The sequence below is a fragment of the Saccopteryx leptura genome, chromosome 6 (assembly GCF_036850995.1).
Source record: "Saccopteryx leptura isolate mSacLep1 chromosome 6, mSacLep1_pri_phased_curated, whole genome shotgun sequence".
NCBI classification, from domain to species: domain Eukaryota; kingdom Metazoa; phylum Chordata; class Mammalia; order Chiroptera; family Emballonuridae; genus Saccopteryx; species Saccopteryx leptura.
In genome coordinates this window covers 150,754,785-150,781,816 of record NC_089508.1, presented here as the reverse complement: position 1 = coordinate 150,781,816, position 27,032 = coordinate 150,754,785, and positions in this window count along the sequence as shown.

Sequence of the window (27,032 nt, the reverse complement as noted above, 5' to 3'; positions counted from 1 at the left end):
CTAATTGCTACCTACTCACTGGTCCCAGCAGGAAACTCCAGGGATTAGTGTGCGGGCAGTGGGAGTGGCTTACTCTTTGGTCCCATGGTCACTCTATCCAGACTTTTTTTTTACATATCTCAGTGGGGTGTTGCCACAGGAGTGGGCTGGGTGTGGTCTCTGTGTTCCAGAGGTGTGGCCTGCCCACCAGTTCTCTGGGGGGTGGGGTGGGGCACATTCTCAGTAGTGGAGGGGGGAGGTGTAGCTCATGTCTCACCTAATACCTGAGTCACTGACCTGCCCCTGCTTCTTTGCCTTTCTGCATGAGCCTTTCCCTTGGCTAGATATGGAGAGATTTCCAGGAGTGGGGCAGCTGCCTTTCCCCAGACTGGTGCAGGACAAAGGGATCACTCCTCCCCTGTATATCTCCACTTTAGCTTTGGAGAATGACTCAGTGTGGGTGTTCCAGTCACTGTCACCGTGTCTTTCCCTGTGCCTACAACTTTACACTTTTCTCATGCAATTCCAGTCCTCTCAGTTCTCCTTCTCCTGGAGCCCCAGGCAAGTGGCCATGAGCGAGATTTTCTGCGTGGGCCCTTTAAGGCTGAATCTGCCACTCTGAGAGCTGTCTCCTCCCCTCAGACAGAAACCCTGCTCCTTTCACCATTCAAAGCTGTCTGGTTGTCTCTTCCAGTCAGTGGGGCTCCAAGCTGGGGCTCCGGGCCTGGGACTGAATGCCTCCACTTCTCAGGGTCCCTCTCTCTGCAGTGAAAGTCCTTCCAGGCACTCTGCTGCCCCTCGCTTCTTGGACTGGGGCAGCCCCCGCTGCATCTCTGTACTTCCTACCAGATTCAGTGTGGCTTCTGTGATCCTTGGTTATAGAAGAGTACTCTTTGTTTCATCCAAAATTGGTTTTTTCATGATGGTTGTTCTTAAATTAAGTTGTAATCCAATTTGGTCCATGGAGGTGGCTGTTGTAACGTCTGCCTACTCCATGGTTGACTAGGAATCTCTTCTCTCCCTTTATTTTGTAAGGTTAACCTTTTTTTTTAACCCTTTCATGATACAGTGGGATAATTAATTGGAAGTGCAACATTACTGACTAACTTATTTTTTTTCCAACGTTCTCATTTGTGAAAGTTCAGTTTTCATATATGGGTTTGCCTTCCACAGATTGAATTTATGACTATCTCAAAGTTTTTCTTTTAGAATAAGGATGTTCACACAATGAAAGTTTTCTTAGAGCCTATCTAGTAGTGATGGGATTCTGCCCCAGTCCTCATCCTTCTCTTATGAAGAACTGAGTTTTAAAAAGTTTCTTTGACCTGAGTGGACTCATTGAGACAATTCTGGGTAAAGCCAGGGTAAATCGGTTGCCTAAGCCAGAGCTCTGCAACTTCCCTCGTCATGATTATTATTTGGGATGCTCATTAAAAATACCCCCCGACTGCATCTCAGAAATGATAGAATTAAAATGTTCAGGAAGAGAAATCACGGTATTTGAGTTCTCCAGAGAAACAAAACCAGTAGGACATGTATGTTGGGATGGGTGGTGGTGTATGTACATATGTGGGCATTTATTATGAGAAATTGGCTAATGTGATTACAGAGGCTTAGAAGTTCCATAATCTGCCTGCTTCCTACAGGCTGAAAATCCAAGAAAGCCAGCGGTACAGTTCAGTCCAAGTATGAGGGCCCGAGAACCTGGTCAGGCAATGATGTAGTATAAGGTGGGATTTCAAGACTGGGTATGTCTACCTGTTTTTCAGACATTCCAAAAAAACCACACAAACAAACAAACAAAAAAACAAACAAACAAACAAACAAAAAACACCACAAGGAGAATCAGATGGAGCAGACATAGCATTTATTACTTATAGACAGGGAGGCCTGATGGTGGCCAGTTGGGCTGTGGGTCCACATGCAACCAGACATAGACAGTCTGGCTTATAAAGCACTTAGACAGTAGTGGCACAAAACCATTAGCAGGAAGCTCACATGCTGGGAGTCAGGGAATAGAAGCCTTTTTCAAGGTATTTGTTCAACAACAGAACATGATGCACATTCAAGAGCAGACAGACCTGTGCCCTATGCCATGTGCCAGGAGGTGTGGAAGGGCCATGCCCAACATTAACCCCACATGTAGATCCAACCTCAGGTCAGAGAACATGAGATAAGATGTCCTCGCTCAATCCACAAGGTAAGAAAAATAGGGCAATCCTCCTTCCTCTATCTTTTTTTCTCAACAGACCCTCAACAGATTGGGTGATGCCCAACCACATCAGGGAGGGAAATCTACTCTATTGAATTACTGATTTAATTGCTAATCTCATTAAAAACTCCTCCACAGAGACTTATAGCAATCCTGTTTGATGTGGGCACATTGTGGCTCACTCAAGTTGATATCCAAAATTTGCCAACACAAGCCCACTTCTTGTCAGCTTAGCCCCCATATACATCTCCTTCAACCATACTTAATCTCCAAATACATAATGAGGTCACAGTTCTGTCTATCAAGAGACAACTATGGAGAGCCAAGGCTAGCAGCCATTTCTTGAGTGGGCTCCTCCTGCAAGGGCAGGGCGAAAGCCCGGAAACAGGTGGAGACCCGAAGCTGAGCAAAGGTGCTTGCCAGTGCCCTCAGGACTGAGCATAACATCACACACGGGGGCGGGGCAAAGGCCAAGGCCACCAATGCTTGTGCACCCGAGCTCATGATCACAGCCACTCCCATGAAGAGAAAATGCGGAGGCAGAAAAATACAACACAAATAAACCAAGAGAAATCCCCAGAAAAGGACCTAAGTGAATCAGATATAACCAAATTACCAGATGCAGAGTTTAAAATAACGATTGTTAGGATGCTCAAAGATATTAGAACAACCATAGATGGCCATTACGAAAACCTAAATAAAGAGATAACAAATATAAAAAAGGACATTGAAATAATAAAAAAGAATCAGTCAGAAATGACAAATACAATATCTGAAATAAAGAATACAATGGAAGGAATTAAAAGCAGGATGGATGAAGCAGAGAATTGAATCAGTGAGTTAGAGGACACGATAAATAAAGGCACGGAAGCAGAGCAGAAAAAAGAAAAGAGACTCAAAAAGTCTGAGGAAACTCTAAGAGAGCTCTGTGACAACATGAAGAGAAATAACATCCGCATCATTGGGGTTCCTGAAGAAGAAGAGAAAGAACAAGGGATAGAGACTTTGTTCAAACATATTATAGCAGAAAACTTCCCCCAATTAAGGCAGGAAAACATTTCACATGTTCAGTAAGCACAGAGAACTTCATTAAGGAGAAACCCAAAGAAACCAACACCAAGACACATCATAATTAAAATACCAAAGCTAAATGATAAAGAGAAAATATTAAAAGCTGCTAGAGAAAAAAAGACTATCACCTACAAAGGAGCCCCCATAAGGATGACTTCTGACTTCTCAACAGAAACACTTGAGGCCAGAAGGGAATGGCAAGAAATATTCAAAGTAATACAGAACAAGAACCTACAACCAAGACTACTTTATCCAGCAAGGCTATCATTTAAAATGGAAGGAGAATAAAAAACTTTACAGACAAAAAAACCTTAAGGAATTTATTGCAACCAAACCAAGGCTGCAAGAAATGCTAAGGGACCTGTTGTGAACAGATCAAAGGAAAAAAAGAATATAGCAAAAGAGGAATACAGTTTTAAAGAAAAAAAATGGCAATAAACAATTACATATCAGTAATAACCTTAAATGTTAATGGATTAAATGATCTGATCAAGAGACATTGGGTAGCTGTGTGGATAAGAAAACAGGACCCATACACATGCTGTCTACAAGAGACACACCTTAAATCAAAAGATGCACACAGACTGAAGATAAAAGGATGGAAAAAAACATTTCACGCAAATGGAAATGAAAAAAAAAACTGGGGTAGCAATACTTATATCAGACAAAATGGACTTTAAAACAAAGACCCCCAAAACAACAACAACAACAACAAAAAAACAAAGACCACGGTTAGAGATAAAGAAGGTCACTACATAATGATAAAGGGAGCAATCCAAAAGGAAGATATAACCATTATAAATATCTACGCACCTAATATAGGAGCACCTAAATATATAAAGCAGACTTTGATGGACTTAAAGGGCGAGATCAACAGCAATACTATAATAGTAGGGGATTTCAATACCCCATTAACATCATTAGATAGATCCTCAAGAAAGAAAATTAACAAAGAAACAGCAGACTTAAAGGACATATTAGATCAACTCGATTTAATAGATATCTTCAGAACCTTTCACCCTAAAACAGCAGAATATACATTCTTTTCAAGCGCTCATGGTACATTCTCTAGAATAGACCACATGTTAGGCACAAAAGCGGTCTCAACATATTTAAGAAGATTGAAATCATATCGAGCACTTTCTCTGATCACAATGGCATTAAACTAGAAATCAACCACAATAGAAAATTTGAAAAACATTCAAACACTTGGAAACTAAATAGCACGTTATTAAATAACGAATGGGTTAACATTGAGATCAAAAAAGAAATTAAAAAATTCCTAGAAACAAATGATAATGAGCATACAACAACTCGAAATTTATGAGACATTATCAGATTTATATAAAACTATAAAAAACCCCGAATAACCAAAGCAATCCTAAAGAAAAAGAATGAAGCTGGGGGCATTACAATACCTGACTTCAAACTATATTATAGGGCCACGACAATAAAAACACATGGTATTGGCAGAAAAATAGACATTCAGACCAGTGGAACAGAATAGAAAGTCCAGAAATAAAACCACATATATATAGTCAAATAATTTTTGATAAAGGGGTCAAGAACACACAATGGAGAAAAGAAAGCCTCTTCAATAAATGGTGCTGGGAAAACTGGAAAGCCACATGCAAAAGAATGAAACTGGACTACAGTTTGTCCCCCTGTACTAAAATGAACTCAAAATGGATCAAAGATCGAAACATAAGACCTGAAACAATTAAGTACATAGAAGAAGACATAGGTACTCAACTCATGGACCTGGGTTTTAAAGAGCATTTTATGAATTTGACTCCACAGGCAAGAGAAGTGAAGGCAAAAATTAATGAATGGGACTACATCAGACTAAGAAGTTTTTGCTCAGCGATAGAAACTGATAACAAAATAAACAGAAAGCCAACTAAATGGGAAATGATATTTTCAAACAACAGCTCAGATAAGGGCCTAATATCCAAAATATACAAAGAACTCATAAAACTCAACAACAAACAAACAAACAATCCAATAAAAAAATGGGAAGAGGACATGAACAGACACTTCTCCCAGGAAGAAATACAAATGGCCAACAGATATATGAAAAGATGCTCATCTTCTTTAGCTATTAGAGAAATGCAAATCAAAACTGCAATGAGATACCACCTCACACCTGTTAGATTAGCTATTATTAACAAGACCGGTAATAGCAAATGTTGGAGAGGCTGTGGAGAAAAAGGAACCCTCATACAATATTTGTGGGAATGTAAAGTAGTACAACCATTATGGAAGAAAGTATGGTGGTTCCTCAAAAAACTGAAAATAGAACTACCTTATGACCCAGCAATCCCTCTACTGGGTATATACCCCCCAAACTCAAAAACATTGATACATAAAGACATATGCAACCCCATGTTCATTGCAGCATTGTTCACAGTGGCCAGGACATGGAAACAACCAAAAAGCCCATCAATAGATGACTGGATAAAGAAGATGTGGCACATATACACTATGGAATACTACTCAGCCATAAGAAATGGTGACATCGGATCATTTACAGCAAAATGGTAGGATCTTGATAACATGATACGAAGCAAAATAAGTAAATCAGAAAAAACCAGGAACTGCATTATTCCATACGTAGGTGGGACATAAAAGTGAAACTAAGAGACATTGATAAGAGTGTGGTGGTTACAGGGGGAGGGGGAAAGGGAGAGGGAAAGGGGGAAGGGAAAAGGCACAAAGAAAACTAGATAGAAGGTGCCAGAGGACAATCTGACTTTGGGTGATGGGTATGCAACATAATTGAATGACAAGATAACTTGGACTTGTTATCTTTGAATATATATATCCTGATTTATTGATGTCGCCCCATTAAAAAAATAAAATTAATTAAAAAAAATTATGGGACACAGCAAAAGCAGTCCTGAGAGGGAAGTTTATAGCATTACAGGCATACCTCAAGAAGCTAGAAAAAGCTCAAATAAACAACTTAACCCTGCATCTAAAATAACTAGAAAAAGAACAGCAAATAAAGCCCAGAGCTAGTAGAAGAAAAGAAATAATAAAGATCAGAGCAGAAATAAATGACATAGAGGCTAAAGAAACAATACAGAGGATCAATGAAACCAGGAGCTGGTTCTTTGAAAAGGTAAACAAGATCGATGAACCTTTAACGAGACTCACCAAGAAAAAAAGAGAGAGGACTCAAATAAATAAAATTAGAAACGAGAGTGGAGAAATATCAACTGACACAACAGAAATACAAAATATTGTAAGAAAATACTATGAAGAACTGTATGCCAAAAAACTAGACAACCTAGATGAAATGGACAAATTCCTTGAATCATATAATCTTCCAAAAATCAATCTGGAAGAATCAGAAAACCTAAACAGACCAATTACAACAAATGAGATTGAAACACCTATCAAAAAACTCCCAAAAAAGAAAAGTCCTGGGCCTGATGGCTTCACAAGTGAATTCTACCAAATATTCAAAGAAGAACTAACTCCTATCCTTCTCAAGCTATTTAAAAAAATTCAAGAGGAAGGAAGACTTCCAAACTCCTTTTATGAGGCGAACATAATTCTGATTCCAAAACCAGGCAAAGACAATACAAAGAAAGAAAATTATAGGCCAATATCCCTGATGAACTTAGATGCAAAAATCCTCAACAAAATATTAGCAAACCGGATCCAGCAATATATGAAAAAAATCATACACCACGATCAAGTGGGATTTATTCTTGGGAGGCAAGGCTGGTACAATATTCGCAAATCAATCAATGTGATTCATCACATAAACAAAAGAAAGGAGAAAAACCACATGATAATTTCAATAGATGCAGAAAAAGCATTTGATAAAGTCCAGCACCCGTTCATGATCAAAACTCTCAGCAAAGTGGGAATACAGGGAACATACCTCAACATGATAAAGGCCATCTATGACAAACCCACAGCCAACATCATACTTAGTGGGCAAAAATTAAAAGCAATCCCCTTAAGATCAGGAACAAGGCAGGGGTGCCCCCTTTCACCACTCTTATTCAACATAGTTCTGGAAGTCCTAGCCACAGCAATCAGACAAGAAAAAGAAATAAAAGGCATCTGAATTGGAAAAGAAGAAGTAAAACTATCATTATTTGCAGATGATATGATATTGTATATAGAAAACCCTAAAGTCTCAGTTAAAAACTACTAGACCTGATAAATGAATTCGGCAAGGTGGCAGGATATAAAATCAATACTCAGAAATCAGAAGCATTTTTATACACTAATAATGAACTGTCAGAAAGAGAAATCAAGGAATCAATCCCCTTTACCATTACAACCAAAAAAATAAAGTACCTAGGAATAAATCTAACCAAGGAGATTAAAGACTTGTACTCGGAAAATTATATAACATTGATAAAAGAAATCAGGCAAGATATGAATAAGTGGAGGCATATACCGTGCTCATGGTTAGGAAGAATAAACATCATTAAAATGTCTATATTACCCAAAGCAATTTATAAATTCAATGCAATACCGATTAAAATACCAATGACTTACTTCAAAGATATAGAACACATTCCAAAAATTTATACGGAACCAAAAGAGAACACGAATAGCCTCAGCAATCTTGAAAAGGAAGAATAAAGCGGGAGGTATCACACTTCCAGATATCAAGTTATATTATAAGGCCATTGTACTCAAAACAGCATGGTACTGGCATAAGAACAGGCACATAGATCAATGGAACAGAACAGAGAACCCAGAAATAAACCCACAGCTCTATGGACAACTGATATTTGACAAAGGAGGTAAGAAAATACAATGGAGTAAAGACAGCCTCTTCAACAAATGGTGTTGGGAAAATTGGACAGCTACCTGCAAAAAAATGAAACTAGACCACCAACTTACACCACTCACAAAAATAAACTCAAAATGGATAAAAGACTTAAATGTAAGCCGTGAAACCATAAGCATCTTAGAAGAAAACATAGGCAGTAAGCTCTCTGATATCTCTTGCAGCAATATATTTGCTGATTTGTCTCCACAGGCAAGTGAAATAAAAGACAGGATAAACAAATGGGACTTTATCAAACTAAAAAGCTTCTGCACAGCTAAAGACAATAAGAACAGAATAAAAAGACAAACTACACCATGGGAGAATATATTTGACTTTGCGGCTGATAAGGGGTTAATAACCAAAATTTATAAAGAACTTGTAAAACTTAGTTCCAGGAAGACAAACAATCCAATCCAAAAATGGGCAAAAGAAATGAATAGACACTTCTGCAAAGAGGACACACAGATGGCCAATAGGCATATGAAAAAATGTTCAACATCACTAATGATTAGAGAAATGCAAATTAAAACCACAAGGAGATATCACCTCACACCAGTCAGAATGGCGCTCATCAATAAAACACAGAAGGCGAGGATGTGGAGAAAAGGGAACCCTCCTGCACTGCTGGTGGGAATACAGACTGGTGCAGCCACTGTGGAAAACAGTATGGAGATTCCCAAGAAATTAAAAATCGAACTGCCTTTTGACCCAGCTATACCACTGTTAGGAATATACCCCAAGAACACCATAGCACTGTTTGAAAAGAAGAAATGCATCCCCATGTTTATGGCAGCATTATTCACAATAGCAAAGATCTGGAAACAGCCCAAGTGTCCATCAGAGGACGAGTGGATTAAAAAGCTTTGGTATATATATACTATGGAATACTACTCAGCCATAAGAAATGATGACATAGGATCTTTTACAACAACATGGATGGGCCTTGATAACATTATACTGAGTGAAAGAAGTAAATCATAAAAAACTAAGAACTATATGATTGCATACATAGGTGGGACATAAAGATGAGACTCAGAGACATGGACAACAGTGTTGGGGTTACAGGTGGGGGGAGGAGAGGGAGGGGGTTGGGGGAGGGGAGGGGCACAAAGATCATGGCTTTTCAGCATTTGCCATATTCCCCCCTTAATCTATAGACAGACAGCAAATATTTATTTATGGTGTTTTTACTATAAAGACTGCTGTCTTAGGGACAAATGCTGATGAACTATTTCAGCAGTTCCTCCTTCTTCAAAGACTTATATGTCAACACAGAGCTCCATGTTTCATAGGACATACTCAAGCTCACTCCATGCTCCCTGGAGCTTTAGCACAAGGGAATGCCCCCCCCTTTTTTTTCTCTTTTCTTTTCTTTTTTTTTTTTGTTGTATTTTTTCTTTTCTTTATTTATTTTTTGTATTTTTCTGAAGATGGAAATGGGGAGGCAGTCAGACAGACTCCCGCATGCGCCTGACCGGGATCCGCCTGGCATGCCTACCGGGGGGGGAATGCTTTGCCCATCTGGGGTGTTGCTCTGTTGCAACCAGAGCCATTCTAGTGCCTGAGGCAGAGGCCATGGGGCCATCCTTAGTGCCCGGGGTGGCTTTGCTGTGGTGGAGCCTTGGCTGCGGGAGGGGAAGAGAGAGACAGAGAGGAAGGAGAGGGGGAGGGGAGGAGAAGTAGATGGGCGCTTCTTCTGTGTGCTCTGACTAGGAATCGAACCCAGGAATCCTGCACACCAGGCCAATGCTCTACCACTGAGCCAACCGGCCAGGGCCTAGGAATGCCCTTGTTGAGCAAGCTACCCAAAAGAAAATTATATGGAGCAACCATGACAGACCGAGCTTTAGCTCGGTGTAAATAGTTTCAACTTTCTCGGGAAGCAGCACGGCAGATTGGGAAATCCTGTCCAAGGGGTCCTATACTGCCCCTTCATTTGGAGTTAACCCTCAAGGACCCCTACCAGGACAACTTCGGCAGATGGATGTTACTCATATACCTTCATTTGGCAAACAGTCGTATGTCCACATTACAGTGGATACATATTCCGGATCTATAGTAACCTCTGTCAGAACAGGAGAGGCTGCTAAGCATGTTATAGCTCATTGTCTGAATGCATTGTTCTATTATTGGATTTCCTAAACTGGCTAAACTGAAAATGCTCCTGCATATGGAGCAAAAGCATTTACTGTATTTTGTCATGCTTACAATCTTTAAAGTTAAGGTATTATTAAAGTGTACTCAGCAAACATTTTAAGGTCAATTAAAAAAAATTTAAAAGGGGGTAGTCATATCCTGGAACTCCTACAGGTCTACGATATCATGCTTCTTACCAAAAAAAAAAAAAAAAAAAAAAAAAAAAATTTACATTTCCTTTGAATGCTGATGAACAGGAGACACCAAATCTTTCCCCCCTGCAAACTACTACCTTCTTTATTAGATCCAGCTAATAACACTGTTTTGTCTTTTTCCAAATAGCTCCAGATATATGGAAAAGATTTATATAGGCGGATGGGGATCCTCAAACCCCTCAGCGAGATCTTCTGAGCATGGCTTTTAAGATACCTAGAGGCAGAAAAAGCCCAATAGAGATCAGGGGAACTACCAGCTTTTAGGATACACCCTTAAAGGCTCCAATGCCCCAAAGGGGTCTCATAGGATACCATCTGGGTCCTGCTTCTATAGTGGAAAGGAAGGTCATTGAGCCTGCCAGGCTTATATGCCTCTGCTGTGAGGAAACAGGGACACTGGAAGGTAGGCTTCCCCCTCGCTCCTCTAAGGGAGGGTTCAGTCTCTTCCAGCCCTGCTCCAGCCACCTATGACCTAACCTTGCCCAGAATGCTGGGGTTAGCCACTGAAGGCTGAAGGTGCCCAGGGCCATCGGCCCCATCTGCGACACTGTGAATGAGCCTAGGGTATTTCTTCCAAGAAGCAGGTAAACTGATCTCATTTGCACAAGGGCCACTTAACTATGTTTTGCCTGAATAGTCAGGTTTTTTATTCTTCCCTCAAAGATCTCTGTTGTAGGTGTTGATAGTCCTATTTTCTGCTGCTTTGCTTAATATATAGTGTTTCCTTTATCCCTCCTACCTCAATGCCCCACTCATATTTCAGGTCGGGACCTACTCCTAATTTAGAGCTCTCTTTCCCCTTTTGCCAACTTCTATTATGAATCTACTACCTTTGCCACCCAGCTTAGTGTATCCCAAGGTTCTCTTTACCATGCCACAGTCGCAGAGCTCCAGGGAAAAGCAACCTGGTCTCATCTCTCCAGGCAGAGGAGAACAGAAGCTCTATATCCATGCATGCTGCAAATGACCTTTCCAGTCTACCTGAATCATTGCCAGCTAGAAGCAGCTGTCATTGGGACTTGGACATGAGCTGCAAAGTATAGAATGGTGACAACAATTCCAGTGCCATGAGGACTTTTCTTGGATTCCTGCTCCCTGTGACAGCTCCTAACAGACTGAACTGTGGTTGGGTTGCATTTTTCAGGAATTTGGCATGGTGATGGGGCCAACTTGGACTTGGTGAACATGTTAAGGACACTACTCTTTTATGGATTCTTGCTGTATTGGCCAAGAGTTTGCTTAAAGGCTTTTAATCACTGTAAAAAAAAATATAAGACTGGATAAAGGAGATGGGGCACATATACACCATGGTATACTATTCAGCTAGAAAAATGATGACATCGGATCACTTACAGCAGAATGGTGGAATCTTGATAACATTATGCGGAGTGAAATAAGTGAATCAGAAAAAAAAACAAGAACTGCAGGATTCCATACATTGGGGGGACATAAAAACGAGACTAAGAGACATGGACAGGCATGGGGTGGTTACAGGGGGTCGGAGGAGGGGAGGAGGGAGAGGGGGAGGGGTACAAAAAAAACTGGATAGAGGGTGACGGAGGACAATCTCTCTTTGGGTGATGGGTATGCAACAGAACTAAATGACAAGATAATCTGGAAATGTTTTCTTTGAATATATGTACCCTGATTTATTGATGTCACCCCATTAAAATAAAAATTTATTTATATATAAAAAAAAGAGACAACTATGCTGTGTACAACCAAAAATGTGCTGATTCTTTTCCCAGCAGAGGTGAAATCCTTGAGTATGTTTACTCTTCTCCCATAACTTGTACTATGATGTTAAATTAACAATAATAAATTACTATGATATAAAATCAAAATATCTCACATGGCAGATAAGGGAACAAGAGAGGAAAGAACAGATGTGTGTGTGTCAGATATAGAAACATTCCTACTTCCTGTAACTGGTCACATGATTGTAGCTGCTCTTTGTAACTAACTTTCTCCACTCCTATTCTGTATTCCCTTTGCCTTCAGCTAACACCCCAGTAGGTTGTGGTTCTTTAACTGGTGGGGTGACCCAAATTTTCACTCTTGAAGGGTCTGGGCCATTAGTAGTCCTGCCTGGATTGGGTTAGTGTAGTTTTCCATTGATCATAATGGCAGGACGTGGTAATCCTAAGTGAAACCTTAAGGAATTTCTGTGTTCCAAACATATTCCTCCTTACCTCAATTGAAAAGTAGTAGTCCAATTTTCCCTAGGTATACATCTATCACCCCAGCTTATAATGAAACTCCCTTTCTTGCCTATTGATTCAAAGGCATGAGTGTAAAGTGGCCAGCTGGGTGGCAGACTTAACTTCCAGTTCATTGTTCTATGTCCTGGTAAAAACATTCCTCCCAAAGCATACCATTAGGCCAGCACAGCATAGAGTCTTAAGGACACAAAGCAACAACTTTGCTAGTAAGTTTCAGGGTAATACTGAGTGCTTCACTTTCATTTCTAGCCCTTGATTCCTGGACCTGTGAATGCTGGCAATGGGATAAAGAATACCATGTATTGGATCCTGATTCAGAGAAGATACAGCTTTCTGGAGAACCTTGCTCAGTCCTGAAGGTATTGCCACCTAGCTGGTTCTGTAACTGAGTCTTCAAAAGGCCATTCCACTGTTCTGTCAAGGCAGCTGCTTCAGGATGGTGAGGAACATGGTAAGATCAGTGAATTCCATAAGCACAGGCCCATTGCTGCACTTTTGCTGTGAAGTTCCTTGATCTGAAGCAATGCTGTGTTGGATACATGATGATGGATGAAGAGTTGTTTAAGTCTGTGATTGGTATTTTGGACAGAAGCATTGAGTGTGGATAAGGCAAATCCATTTCCAAAGTAAGTGTCTGTTTTAGTAAAGACATGCTGCTTCTTCCATGATGAAAGTGGTCCAATGTAATCAACCTGCCACCACACAGCTGACTGATCACCTCACTGAATGGTGCCACACTGTGGGCTCAGAACCTATCTCTGCTGCTGGCAGATTTGGCACTCAGTGAAGGCAACAGCCAGATCGGTCTTGGTGATTGGGTTGCATGTTGCTGAGCCTGTGCTTAGCCTCCATCCCTGCCGCTGTGGCCACTCTGTTCAGGAGCCCAGTGTGTTGTGATGGGTGGCTTGGAATGTGCTGCCTGGCCCCCAAGGAACAGGCCATCTTAGCCACTGGATCACTGAAATCCTCCTCTGCTGAGCTCATCCTTTGGTGAACATTCATTTGGGACACAAATACCTTCATGTTTTTGCCCAGAGAGGTCTATCCCCAGACTTCTTCCCCAAATTTCCTGGTTGTCAATTTTCCAATCATGTTCTTTCCAAATCCCTGACCCTCAGCCCACAGCATATGAATTGGTACATAATTGCATGTCTGGCCATTTCTGTCTCCAAGCAGAGCACACAGCCAGTTGCTCTGCTGACTGGGAGGATTCCCTTCACCATTGTCCTTCAGGATGTCCCAGAGAGGGGTGGTAATGCCGCATCTGTCCATGTTCAGGTGCTGCTTGCAGAACCATTGTCTTCTATCAGCTGATTGCAAGGGTGTCTCCATGAGGTCCTAGGTGCAAGCAGGGGAGAAAGAAGGCAGTGTAACAAGCCTGTGGAACATGGGCACTTGAACCACATTTTCATGTAACTTATTTGTACCTTCAAGACGTGCTTGGGGCCAGTCCTGTATGTACCAATTCAATTTTGGGAACATTGCTGTACAAACCCAACCTTATGGCTCGCTGACCCATAACACCAAGTCTAGGTTAGTTGTTATTTCTTGCTCACCATGTCCAGTCAGCATAACTGTCACTAATGTAAAAGACCAGTGTGATGTCTGATGGAGGGGAAGGTGATCAAGATTTCTTTGAACTAGTGCTGGAGAGCTGTGATACCCCTTATGGTAGAATGGTGAAGGTGTACTGCTGGCCTTGCCAGCTGAGAAAAATCCTGGAAAGCTCTGCTTACAGTGGACCTTCAGGACAGAGATGGAGAAACAGGCATTTACCAGGTCAGTAGCTGCATACTAGGCACAGCATCAGCGGATGTGTTAATTTGCTCCCAACAGTGAATCTCATCTAGTACAGTGCTTGTAATTGGAGTCACCCTCTGGTTAACCTTATCATAATCCTCTGCCATTCTCTAAAAGACCCATCTGTTTTCCGCATGGGCCAAATAGGAGAGTTGAGTGGGGATGTGGTGACAATCATTGCCCCTGCATCTTTCAAGTCCTTGATAATGGCACTAATCTCTGCAGTCCCACCAGGAATGTGGTGTAAGCTCTGGCTTTCTACTTTCTTAGGTAGAAGAAGCTCTGGTGGCTTCCACTTGGCCTTTCCTGCCATAGAGCCCTCACTCCATAGGTCAGGGAACCAATGTGCCAGATGAGACACATGTCTTCCCATTAATCATTCTGGCACTGCAGAAATGACCTCAGTATGCACTAAGGGACCCACTGGACCTGCCAAGACAGAGTTGTGGTAAAGCCCCAGCACTGGATCGCATAAAGCGCTGCTTTGCCTGCTGGGCCAACGGGGTGTTCTCAGCTCCTGGATCGTGTCAGCTCAGAGGCATGGCCCAGGAGTCCCTGCAAGTTCTGATTACTTTCTTTTTCTCAGGGTGCAGTTATCCTAGCATAAGGCCACAGCTCCCTTTTGGAAAGGCCGGGAGAAAAATTAACAGTATGAATTTTTAGTAATGTAACGGGGTCCTCTCTCTAAGGGACCTGTCCTCCTCTTCATTCAAGGAGCTTTTTGTCAGAAAATGGCTCAGGTGTGAGAACTGATTGGGAAGCTGTGATTCTCTATTCTTATGATTTAGTTTGGACTTTTGTTCATTTAACCTAGAACTTATATGCTTCTACAGAGTAAGTAAAAATTTGTTGTTTCCTATTTATTTCACTTCTGAGAACACCATGATGAATTAACCACTCATAGGTTTGCGGGAGTCAGACCGGCCTATGTGCTGCTGTGACCCTGCTGTCTGGGACAGTGATTACTCTCACCTGATCTTTGGTGGTTGAGTGTTTTCTCTTGGTTGCTGCCACCTCATGATCCAGTGACTGCCACTGCCTTTTTTGGTTTCCCAGTTCAGTGACTGCAGGTGCCACCAACAGGTCTGGCCAACAGAGAAGAGCAGTCATAGAGCCCTTCCAGAGTGCTGAGGCTCTGCTTACAACTTACTGCTCACTGTCTGGGTAAAGGGTATGGCTCTAGACACTCAGTATGAAGGGATGGGTCTTAAGTGGCAAATCTACTCCCACATTCCAGTGTCCCTCAGTCTGCGAATCCCTCCCCACACTAAGGTGAGGCCGGTGTTGCATTTCTGATGTGCTCACGGCAGGCGGGAGCAGGGGTGGGGAGTCATGGGGTGGCGCTTTTCAGTTCATGTTTCAGCCATGCAGCCAGACTGCTGGAGCCAGCTCTGACTCCCTTAGCGGTGGCTCATGCGTCTGCTCAGTGAGCTGAGTCAGTGCAGCCCCACCCAACCTTATATTCCTCCCACCGTCATCTCACAGTTTTAAGACCGTTTTCACACCCGGTCCCTGGATTTCTGTCTGTATGCATTTAAAACTGAAGTAATTCTTCTAGAGTACAGCAAATCTCCTCATGGGTCCTGCATTGTACCTCACCTTTCAGGGTTGCCTGGGAATTGACTCTAGGCATAGGTCTAGAGGCAAAGACGGGGTGGCTGGGTGGGTCCTGAGGAGAATCAGGATGTCATTGTAGTTTTCTCAGGCAATGCAGATTTAATCTACTCAAATGGAGGTAGACAGGCTGATACTACTGGGGGGTAGGGAGGCCACATCCACAGGCAAAGAAGATTCATCAGAATTTAGTGGTTCAATGTCTCCAGCTTCATCTCTGAAACTCTCTCTTGTATACACACACACATACACACACACACTGGATTAAAGTAGATTTACACACCCACTGCAAACATACAGAATCCCATTCATTCTTAGCTCCCTTGCTCAACCCGATACCTGGTAAGACTAGAGTTCCATTTTCATTGTAATTCAGCTGACCACAGGGAGAGACTTGCTTTTTCTTGTCTGCAGGTTCAGCTGGGAGGCTACAGAGGACAAGGGTCTCCTTTAGGGGACACATCCAGGTTACTGATACAGTGCTTGAGCTAGGAACTCAAAACCTTCAGCTCTTCCTTTGTCTATCAACATTAGGAGCAACAGCCAACATAATTAAATTCATGTTTTTCAAAAATCTTAGGAAGTGGACTGTACATAGTGTTACTCAGCTCCTTACGTATCTAAGTCATTGACTAGGATTATCCAATGCAGATATTTTGTGTATCATCATGCCATGGACTAGCAGTGCTCTCTTTATTACTAGAAACAGGGTTATTAGCACCTTTAGATCTAATCAAATCAGAATGCCAATTCTGGAAACTCCAGACAAATTTAGAAAACTCATCTTTAAATTCTGTTCTTCTAAAAACACTCTTGGTACCAAAATCTGTGTCAATCAGGTTCTCCGAATGAAGGGAACCAATGGGAGATACACAGATCTATATAGATATGATCTCTCTCTGTAACATTCCTCCTCTCTCATTATATATCATATATATCTGTGGTTTTCAACTGCTGTGGGTCTGCGGACACATGCCTGTCCGCCAGAAATTTTGTGCCTCTCTCTTGTATGTGTATATATGTGTATACACACACACACACACACACACACACACACACACACACACACACACACGGTGGACAAAAGTAGGTGTACAGTTGCGAGTATGCAAAATAGATTTTATTCTTGTATTATTCTTTTTTTGTATTATTTTCCTATTTTATTACAACTGTAAACCTCGTTGGCCCATCCCTGTGCATATCTCATATATGTAATGGGATCCAATAGGTATTGGCTCACATGATTATAGAGGCTGAGAAGGCTCAGGACCTGCAGACTGGAGACCCAGGAAAGCCAGGGATGTCATTCAGTAAGAGCTCTAGTGCCTGAACACTAGGGGAGCCTCGGGTGTGGATCCCAGTCCCAAAGCAAGGTCAGACCACATGAGCTGAAATGTCCCTGCCCAATCTGTGAGGCAGAGCAAAGGGATGGAATTCGTCCTCCGACTTCTTGTTCTCTTCAGATCCTCAGTGGAGTCGTGATGCCCCACCCCACTACAGGGGGGAGGGCGCGTACTGAGTCCTCTGGCTCAAATGCCAGTCTTATCTGGGGACAATCTCACAGACACACCTCCACACAATGTTTAATCTGCCACGTTATGGCCCACTCAAAATGACACAAAATTGACCTTCACATCTGGATACACATGTGTTTAAGAACCTCCTTAACCAGATGAGTTTTATGTGCACACAAAATTGAGGATCATGGGTTTCCATTCTCAGCAGACACCAAATTTGATACCATATTGTATGATAGTTTGGTAAAATGTTTTCCCAATTGTGCACATTCTAGATAGTAGAAAAAGTGAATGTAATTATAAATTCTTGAGAAAAGAAATAAATGTTTAGACATTTGATCTTGTAAGATTCATCTGTGTACTATATAAAGGAAAGCCTAAGCAAATATGACAGGACAATGGAAAGTACAATGAAAGAATACAGCAGATAAATGTAGATGTAATAATAATAAATTGGTTATTCTTTTACATTTTTTTTTTCATTTTAGTATTTGTTGTAAAATTTTGGAAAACTTACCAGCAGGTGGTAGCACTGTTTAACAAATATACTCTCAGATATCAAAACAAATGACTGTGAATGAATTATTGGCTGCAAGCACTGCAACATCCGTCAGAATACTGGATTGTGATTCAGAAAACTTGACTCATGGTGCCAATGTATGACTTGTTGGCCTCATTATGTTACAAAAGTAATTTAATCTCATAGTGTTTAAATAACAGTGTAAGTAAAATTGGGATAATAATAACTGTCCTGGCTTGTATTTTTTATGAGTGGAAACAGATTGTGAAATTATTATGTAAAGGGAAGAATGCTATGCAAATGCAAATATCATTTCTCTTTATTTCTCTTTATTTCTTATTATCTAGGCATTTATTTTAGGATGCCTTCTTACTAGCAACAATGGTGGTCATCATGTCAGAACTTAAATGTTAAATGATTTCTCATTGTACACACATACCATTTCACTGGGGAACAATTTTTTTTTCCATTTTCTGTTGCATGAGGTTTTAGAACTGTTTCTATATATTTCTGCATTGCTGATTCCAAATATAAAATCCATTTTTTGGTGCATGCTCTAGTTTTTATGCAATTTTAATTTATTTTTGTTACAGTTAATGACATGCATTGGTTTTTAAATTGGAGTTAAAGGGCAATGACTCTTGGATTGAACATAACCACAATGCAATTAATGTTTTACAAACATCACTTTTACATAATTGTAGTTGTTTTTAAATGTAAAAAATTATTATCTGATAAAAACACTCTCTTATTTTGTTTTAAGATTGATTCATGGCTTCTTCGAGTAGGCATAAATGTAAGAATAGTCCTGACACCTTCTGTTATATATGTGGCTGTTACACACTTCAACGTCAAAGGCGCAATATTTCATCATTTGTGACACGTGCATATATTGCCTATTTTTAAGTTCCCCTTGGCAATCAAGACAAGAATTTGGTTCCTCATATTGTGTGTCATAATTGTGAGGAAATGCTTCGTGACTGGACAATAGGAAAATGCAAAGGAATGCCTTTTGGTATTCCCATGGTTTGGCGTGAACCTAAGGACCACAGCAGTGACTGTTATTTCTGTCTGATCCAGACAAGGGGCATCGGCAAGAAAAAATGGCATATGATCGAATATCCTAATATATCTTCAGCAATACTACCTATCCCACACTCTGAAACACTTCTGGTTCCAGTTTTCAGTGGTTTTATTTCTACTAAGGACAAAGAAAGTGAACATGGTGATCAAGTGTATTTTGATAAGATGCATGAGGTTGTAGAATCTGAAGGATCTTCTGATGCCAAGCAGTCATTAACCCCTCAGCAGTTTAGCCAACCCAAATTGAATGACTTAGTAAGAGATTTGGGTCTATTAAAGAAAGCAGCTGAGTTATTAGCCTCCAGGCTTCAAGAAAAGAGTGTACCTCACCGGTCAGCTAAAGTATCCCATTTCAGGAAGCTTGAACAAATTTTTGTGGACTTTTTTTCCGAAGACAAATACTTTGTTTACTGTCATGATATCAGTAGTCTTTTCAGCCAGCTAGGTGTTACCACTTACAGTCCAACAGAATGGCGGCTATTTCTTGACAGCTCTAAATGGAGTCTAAAATGTGTTCTCCTACACAATGGTAATGTTCATACAGCAGTTTCAATTGGTTATTCAACTCATCTGCGAGAAGATTATAATGACATAAAAATTGTCCTTGACTTTCTGAAGTATGGAGAGCATAACTGGATCATTTGTGTGGATCTTAAAATGGTAAATATCCTGCTAGGACAACAGAGAGGTTTCACAAAGTATCCTTGCTCTCTGTGTTTGTGGGACAGCTGAGCTCGGGAGAAACACTGGACACAGAAGCAGTGGCCGAAACGTGAAGCTCTGAAAGCAGGGATGCAAAATATTGTGAATGAACCTGTAGTTAATCGAGACAGGATCATTTTCCCCCCACTTCACATCACACTTGGCGTAATGAAGCAGTTTGTGCAGGCTTTGAATAGAGAAAGTGAATGCTTTCAACATATTATTTCTGCTTTTCCTGCCTTGTCTTTTGAGAAGATAAAAGCAGGTGTATTCGATGGACCTTAAATTTGAACCCTCATACCTGACGAAGAATTTGCCAGGAAAATGAATAAGGAGGAGAAAGTAGCATGACAGTCTTTTGTGGCAGTTACAAAAAACTTCCTTGGCAACAAAAAAGCAGAAAACTATGAACTTCTGGTTCAAAGGATGCTGTTGGCTTTTCGTGACATTGAATGTAACATGAGTGTTAGGATTCACTTCTTGAACAGTCACCTTGATAAGTTTCCCGAAAATCTTGGAGCTGTTAGTAATGAGCAGACTACCGATGGAGCATCAAACAAGATTGTCCTCAACAAGTACACAAACACAAGAGCTACAAATACAAATTTTTGCCTGAATAGAATTTAAATAAGTTTTGTGCAAATTTTATGATTAAAATAAGTGTTTTAATATGTTCTATTTTGAAATTGTGGACAAATTCTTATGCAATCATATCTTTTATTGTATTAGTGTATTTACTGCATTATATAAATTATTATATTTTCGCAAAGGTGATGCCCAAGAAGACATTCTACTTCATTATGTTAAGCTAAATGTTGAAAATTTTACAATAAGATGAAAACCTAAAATCTTGAATTGCAAGAAAACTGTAGCTTAGAGAGAAAAACTAATGTCAAATTGAGATCAGTACACTTGAATTAGGTAAGAACAAGTGGTTTTGTGGATGCAACAAAAATTTTGTTCCTCAGTGTTTTCAATGCTATTTCATTTCCATTGGGAGTAAGATGCCAAGACCCTGCCCCCCATTTATTGGGTCTGAGAGAAATAGCTCGGGCCTCTGAATGCTTTTTCATACATAACCATTGCTGGCCTAATCTTTGCACATTCATGGACTAAAGAGAAAAAGTTCAATAGAACCCAATAACTTCAAGGATTTTTAAAAAATGAAATAGTACCTATATGCACTGGCATATTTAAAGTATATGAAGCATAGTGAGTCAGTAGTTTACTTTGAGTATTTACTGTGTATAGAGAAGTGAACTACCACCGAAAAGATTCAGAGATACAGAACTCAGAGTCTCTTTAAAATGAAGAACTTCTTTCAACCTGACCAGGTTATGGTGCAGTGGATAGAGTGTTGACCTGGGATGCTGAGGACCCAGGCTTGAAAACACTGAGGTTGCTGGTTTGAGCATGGGTTATAGACATGACCCCATGGTCGCTGGCTTAAGTTCAAAGGTCACTGGCCTGAAACTTAAAGTCACTGGCTTGAGCCTAAGCTCTCTGGCTTGAGCAAGGGGTCACTGGCTTGGCTAGAGCTCCCCATCAAGGCACATATGAGAAGCAAACAATAAACAACTAAAGTGCCTCAACTACAAGTTGATGCTTCTCATCTCTCTCCCTTCCTGTCTGTCTCTGTCTCTCTGGCTAATAAATAAATAAATAAATAAGACCTTCCATTGTTTTTTCATTTGACAAATATTTATGGTTCACGTTCAAGAGACTGGGCACTTTACATATGTAATTCTCAAAGTTGCAATTTCTTCAGGTGAATGGTGACCATCTATACGTAACAGCAAATAGATCTAGGACATAGGCCAGAGGCAAGAGCCATGAAGGGGAATGCATCACTGGGTGACTCACCTGGAGAAGACTGATGAAGAGGAGAGATTTTAGCAAGAAGCAACACCTAAAAAGGCAAGTGCTTGGTACAGAGGCAGTAGATTGAAATAGTGAGGAGGAGAGGCTTTGGAGCCAGAATGATTTGCAGTGAAGGTAATAATTCTACCACTTACAAACTGAGTGACCTGTGGCAAATTACTGTGATTTTTTTTTTGGGGGGGGTATTTTTCCGAAGTTAGAAGCGGAAGGCAGTCAGACAGACTCCTGCGTGCGCTTGACCAGAATCCACCCGGCATGCTCACCAGGGTGCGATGCTCAGCCCATCTGAGGCATTGCTCCGTTGTGGCCAGAGCCATTCTAGCACCTGAGGGGGAGGCCATGGAGCCATCCTCAGTGCCTGGGCCAACTTTTCTCCAATGGAGCCTTGGCTGCAGGAGGGGAAGAGAGAGACAGAGAGGAAGGGTGGAGAAGCAGATGGGTGCTTCTCCTGTGTGCCCTGGCCACGAATTGAACCTGGGACTTCCACATGCCGGGCCGATGCTCTAACCGCTGAGCCAACTAGCCAGGGCCTTTGATCTTTTTGATTCTTGTTTTCCTCATCTATAAAATGGAGATGATAGTAATAACTATTTCATGTTTATTGTGAGAACCATATGTAAAAATTAATGCACTGTAAACTGTTAGTGAGGAAAACAAATGGGTTTTTGAGGGATATAAAATATACAGAAGGGTGGTTGCTACAAAGCCCTGAATGCTGGACACTAAAATTTGGATTTATTTTAGCATATTTCAGAAAACATAAACTCTTATACAGAAAGTAGTGTTAGTGAAAAGATATTTAAAAATGTTATAGCAGTGTGCACAGCCATTTTAGAACAGAAATTAAACCGAGGCAAGAGAAGAAAAGTCATTTTAAGAGTATGGATATGAGGTAATGGGAGCTTTGAAAAGGGCAAGGTATTTGGAAAGACTTGGTGATGAATTGTAAATGAGATCTAGGGGGAGAAAAGATTAAACAGTTATTCCAAGAACACGAGCCTACGGAAATAAGGGGGTAGTTGTAGCTTTGGAAAAAATAAGAAGTGTTTTTTAAAAATATATATGAGAAAAGCAAATGTATTATATTGTTATGGGAAAGAACCAATAAGAAGACACAAAGCACCAGCTAGAAAGGGTATAAGATCAAGGCTAGATACTTCAGCTGAGAATAATCTGCTGGCTTTCAAAGTGTTCACTGAAGCCACCTGCTATAGGGTGGTTGTAGGTACAGTAGTAGGAGAAAAGGAAAAAGAAAAATTACATAAGTATATTAAAAAAAAAATAATATCTTCAAAGGAGATAGAACATTTGAGAAAGCAATAAATTACCAGTTTCACAGCAAGTCAAACTCTATGTACAAGGACTTGGAGGAGCAATTGTCTCTTCCTGTGTATTTCCCCCCAAATCCCTGAAGTTTCATTCTCCTTAAACAATGTCATGAATTGAATTAAATTAATATTCCTGATACTAGCACATTATAATTAATTTAGTATTTGCCTAGAGCATGTATAGCAATGTCAAATAGCAGGTACATTACAGTATTGTTTACTTTTTCTTAAAATATTTCTCTTAAATTATTGTTTTTGAGGGGATCCAAGGTGGCGGTGGAATGTTAAATTCACCTTCTCCCAGGACCAAACTGGAATTACAAGTAAAATATAGAGCAGTCATGCTGAATAACCAGCGGAAGGCCAGCTGAAGTCTTATGACCAAGGATCACGGAAAAAGCCACAACAAGACTAGTAGGAAGGGCAGAGACGCAAAAAGGACTGGCCACGCTCCCATGGGTGACAGCTTAGATTCTGGAGGGATATCTCAGCTGCAAAGGCCCCCCTCCCTTAGATGTGTGGGATCTCAACCACAAACTGGGCTCCCCAGTGCAGAGTACCAGAGCCAGGAAGAGAAGCCCACATAACATCAGGCTGTGAAAATCAGTGGGGATTCTGTCCACCAGGGAAAGATGGGAGTCTGTTTCAAACACGGATGCCTGCTTAAAGGGCCAGTGCACAAAATCTCATTCACAGCCAATTATCTTGGTTGGAGGGAAGGCAGAGTGTACTAGAGTTTGTGAGGAAAGGCTGGGGTTTGTGGTTCTGGGGAGAGAACTGAAGGGACAGCCACCGGTATTACTGTGCTGAGTCCCTCCCCACACCACCATTTTTCTTGAGTGGAGCAGTTTCATGGGTGGAGCACTCTTTTCCATGTGGCTTCAGTCTGGGGGAAAGCAATAGCCCCACCTACTAGACTCCCTCTCACCTTACCCTGCAGAGCTTACACCTTGTTAAGGAGTCAGCTGCCTGCGCCAGGGTGTGGAGGTCTGGGCAGATTCAGGGGGAGTCAGTGATTGAGTTGTGTGGTTTGGGGAGGGATCATTTCCCCCACTTTTCTGTGAACCTGACTGGTGCCTCCCCCCTCATTGGAGATATACTAGCCACATCATTTTGACCCTCAGTGACTCTAATCTGCTGAGATCAGGCTCCTTGCAGAATCTGGACAGACTAAGTTGTGTGGCTAAAAATGGGGGATGTGTTGTTTCACCCACATACTCAGCTGGTGCAGAGCTTTCCCTTCACAAGGCCAAGTCTTGGTCTGTTTGAGCCTCATAACTGTTAGTTTCACCCTGGTGACTCCCTGAGACCTGCCATACTACAAAGGCGTGCAAGCACCCAGTGGGTGGCAGCTAGACTTAGTGTACCCTGGGACATTCGTTGAGTGGCTTCAGACCCAGAACTGGCACCAAGTTTGAAACTATAAATCTGGTGAACACCACTCGCCCCCACCTGGTGACTCACTGAAAACCTACATCAGGCAACTTGAGTACCACCAGAGACTCTTTCAGCAACTGAGCCTAACAGGCAACTGGCAGGTGGAAGCAGGTGAAGGCAGATCTCAGGGTATTTTAGGACTTTTGCTGACATAACCCTGGGCCAGGGCTGGTAAAAGCGAGCCCTGGTGTGCAGCTTGGTCCTTCTCATGCTCCCCCAGGCCCAGCAGAGGTAGTCATAAATTGTAGATTGCAATACTTATATCAGACAAAATAGACTGTAAGACAAAGGTTATAGTAAGAAACAAAGCAGGACACTGCATAATGATAAAGGGAGCAATCCAACAAGAGAATATAACCTTGTAAACATTTATGCACCCAACAGAATAGCATCTAAACATATAAAGCAAATCTCTTTTTTCCCGCAAATCTCTTTTTTCCCTATTTCTTTTTAGGTCTATTACAATAGAAATCTTAAAATTCAAAAATCAAATACAGCATGGTGAAATTGCTTGCAAATGGAAAAGAACATATCAAGTATTCTCTTTTAGAAAATCTTAAAAGTAACTTTATCAAAGTTTTGTCAGGTCCATTTATTCAGCAAACATTTTGCCTATCTATTACATGCAAGGCTATACTATTGATATAAGTAAAATATAGATATGAATCATCATATTAAAACTTTTCTCAAAACGTATATAATCTCTTGGTAGTAACAAGCAATACCGTTGAACATAGACTGGTTAAAGGATATGTATGCACTGATTAGAATTAACACTGCTACTATTTTGTAAACTTTGCTTTCTGTTGCAAAAACCAGGGAAAGGAAGGTGAGCACATAATGAGGATACCTAATTACTCATTCATTCGTTCTTTTATTTATTCATTAAATAAATATTTATTACAGGCTTATCCTGAGCCAGGTACTATCTTAGGTATTGAAGAGAGGGAAAAGGGAAAGAATGTTCCTTTATCAACAAATTCATATTTAATGGAGACCACAAAAATAATAAATATGTAATCATTTTCTGGTAATAATAAATGTTAAAAATATATATAATCAAAGGAGTCAATTTAAATAGGGAGGTTAGGGTGATGGTAATGCAGCATAATCAAATGTCAAAATAACGTAGAGATGTTTTCTTTGAACATATGCACCCTGATTTATCAATGTCACCCCATTAAAATTAATAATAAAAAAATAAATAAATAAAAAGAAAATAATAAATAGGGAGGTTAGACAAGACCATAGTTAGGGGATAAAGCAAATCTTGATGGACATAAAAGGAGAGATCAGTAGTAATATAATCATAGTAGGGGATTTTAACACCCCATTGACAGCAATAGATAAATCTTCCAGACAGAAAATCAACAAGGAAGCAGTGGCTTTAAATGACATACTGAATTAGATGGACTTAATTGGTATTTTTAGAGCATTTCATCACAAAGCAGCAGAATATACATTCTTTTCAAGTGCACATGAAACATTTTCTAGGATAGACCACGTTAGGACACAAAAAAAATCTCACTAAATTTAAGAAGTTGAAGATAATACCAAGCATCTTCCCTCACCATAATGGTATGAAATTAGAAATTAATCACAAGTACAAAGCTGAAAAACACACAAAGACATGAAGGCTAAATAACAGGTTATTTAGTGGGTCAATTGCAGCACATTTGGTTGCTCTGTTACCACCCACCATGAAAGCTGGAATGCCCACTAGTGGGCGGTAGGGACCAGGTTGACCAGCACTGCAAAAGTGGGTGGTTTTTATAAAAAGTTTGACGACTCCTGCCAGGTACCTAAAAGCATGGCTAAATAGTCAAAGAATATTTATTAATTGAGCCAACTTGATTTAAAGATAAGATTTTCTATTTTTTTCCCTTTCACATTGTATTTTTAAAACTTTATGGCAAAGAGCATCTTTGGGTTAGTGAATTTCATCTTCCAAGAGAAGTAGATGCTACAAAGACCTTTTCTCCTCCAACATCATGATGTTTCTTCACATGACAAAATTTTAACTGACACTGAATTATTCCTTCAAAAACTGACAGAAGGTTTCAATAGGTTCCTTGTAGGCTGATAACCAGGGGAGAATTTTTGACAGTCAAAGATAGCTAAGGATTACCTCCTAGGACCAGAGCGTGGGACTTATCCCCAACTATGGATACTAAGTAAGAGGGAGTTAAAGATATATGTGCTTTCAGAAGTGTAACTGATTAAAAAAAAAGGATAATTGATACAAACTAATTCATAAAACAGCAATCCCAAATTTAGAACTTAGGTTTCATTTTAGTCATTTATTTATTTGGACACACATTTTTCCCCATTGAAATAATGTTGCAGATGGTGTTTGAGATACAAATTTTAGCTCATAAAATTCTTGCAACACAAAAAACATTCAAATAGTTCATTTTATTTAAACATATGGGATTAGCTGGGACCATTCAGTTTTCAGTAGTAGAAATGAATGCAAGCACAGGAGGAAATTTTACTATAAAAATGTAGGGT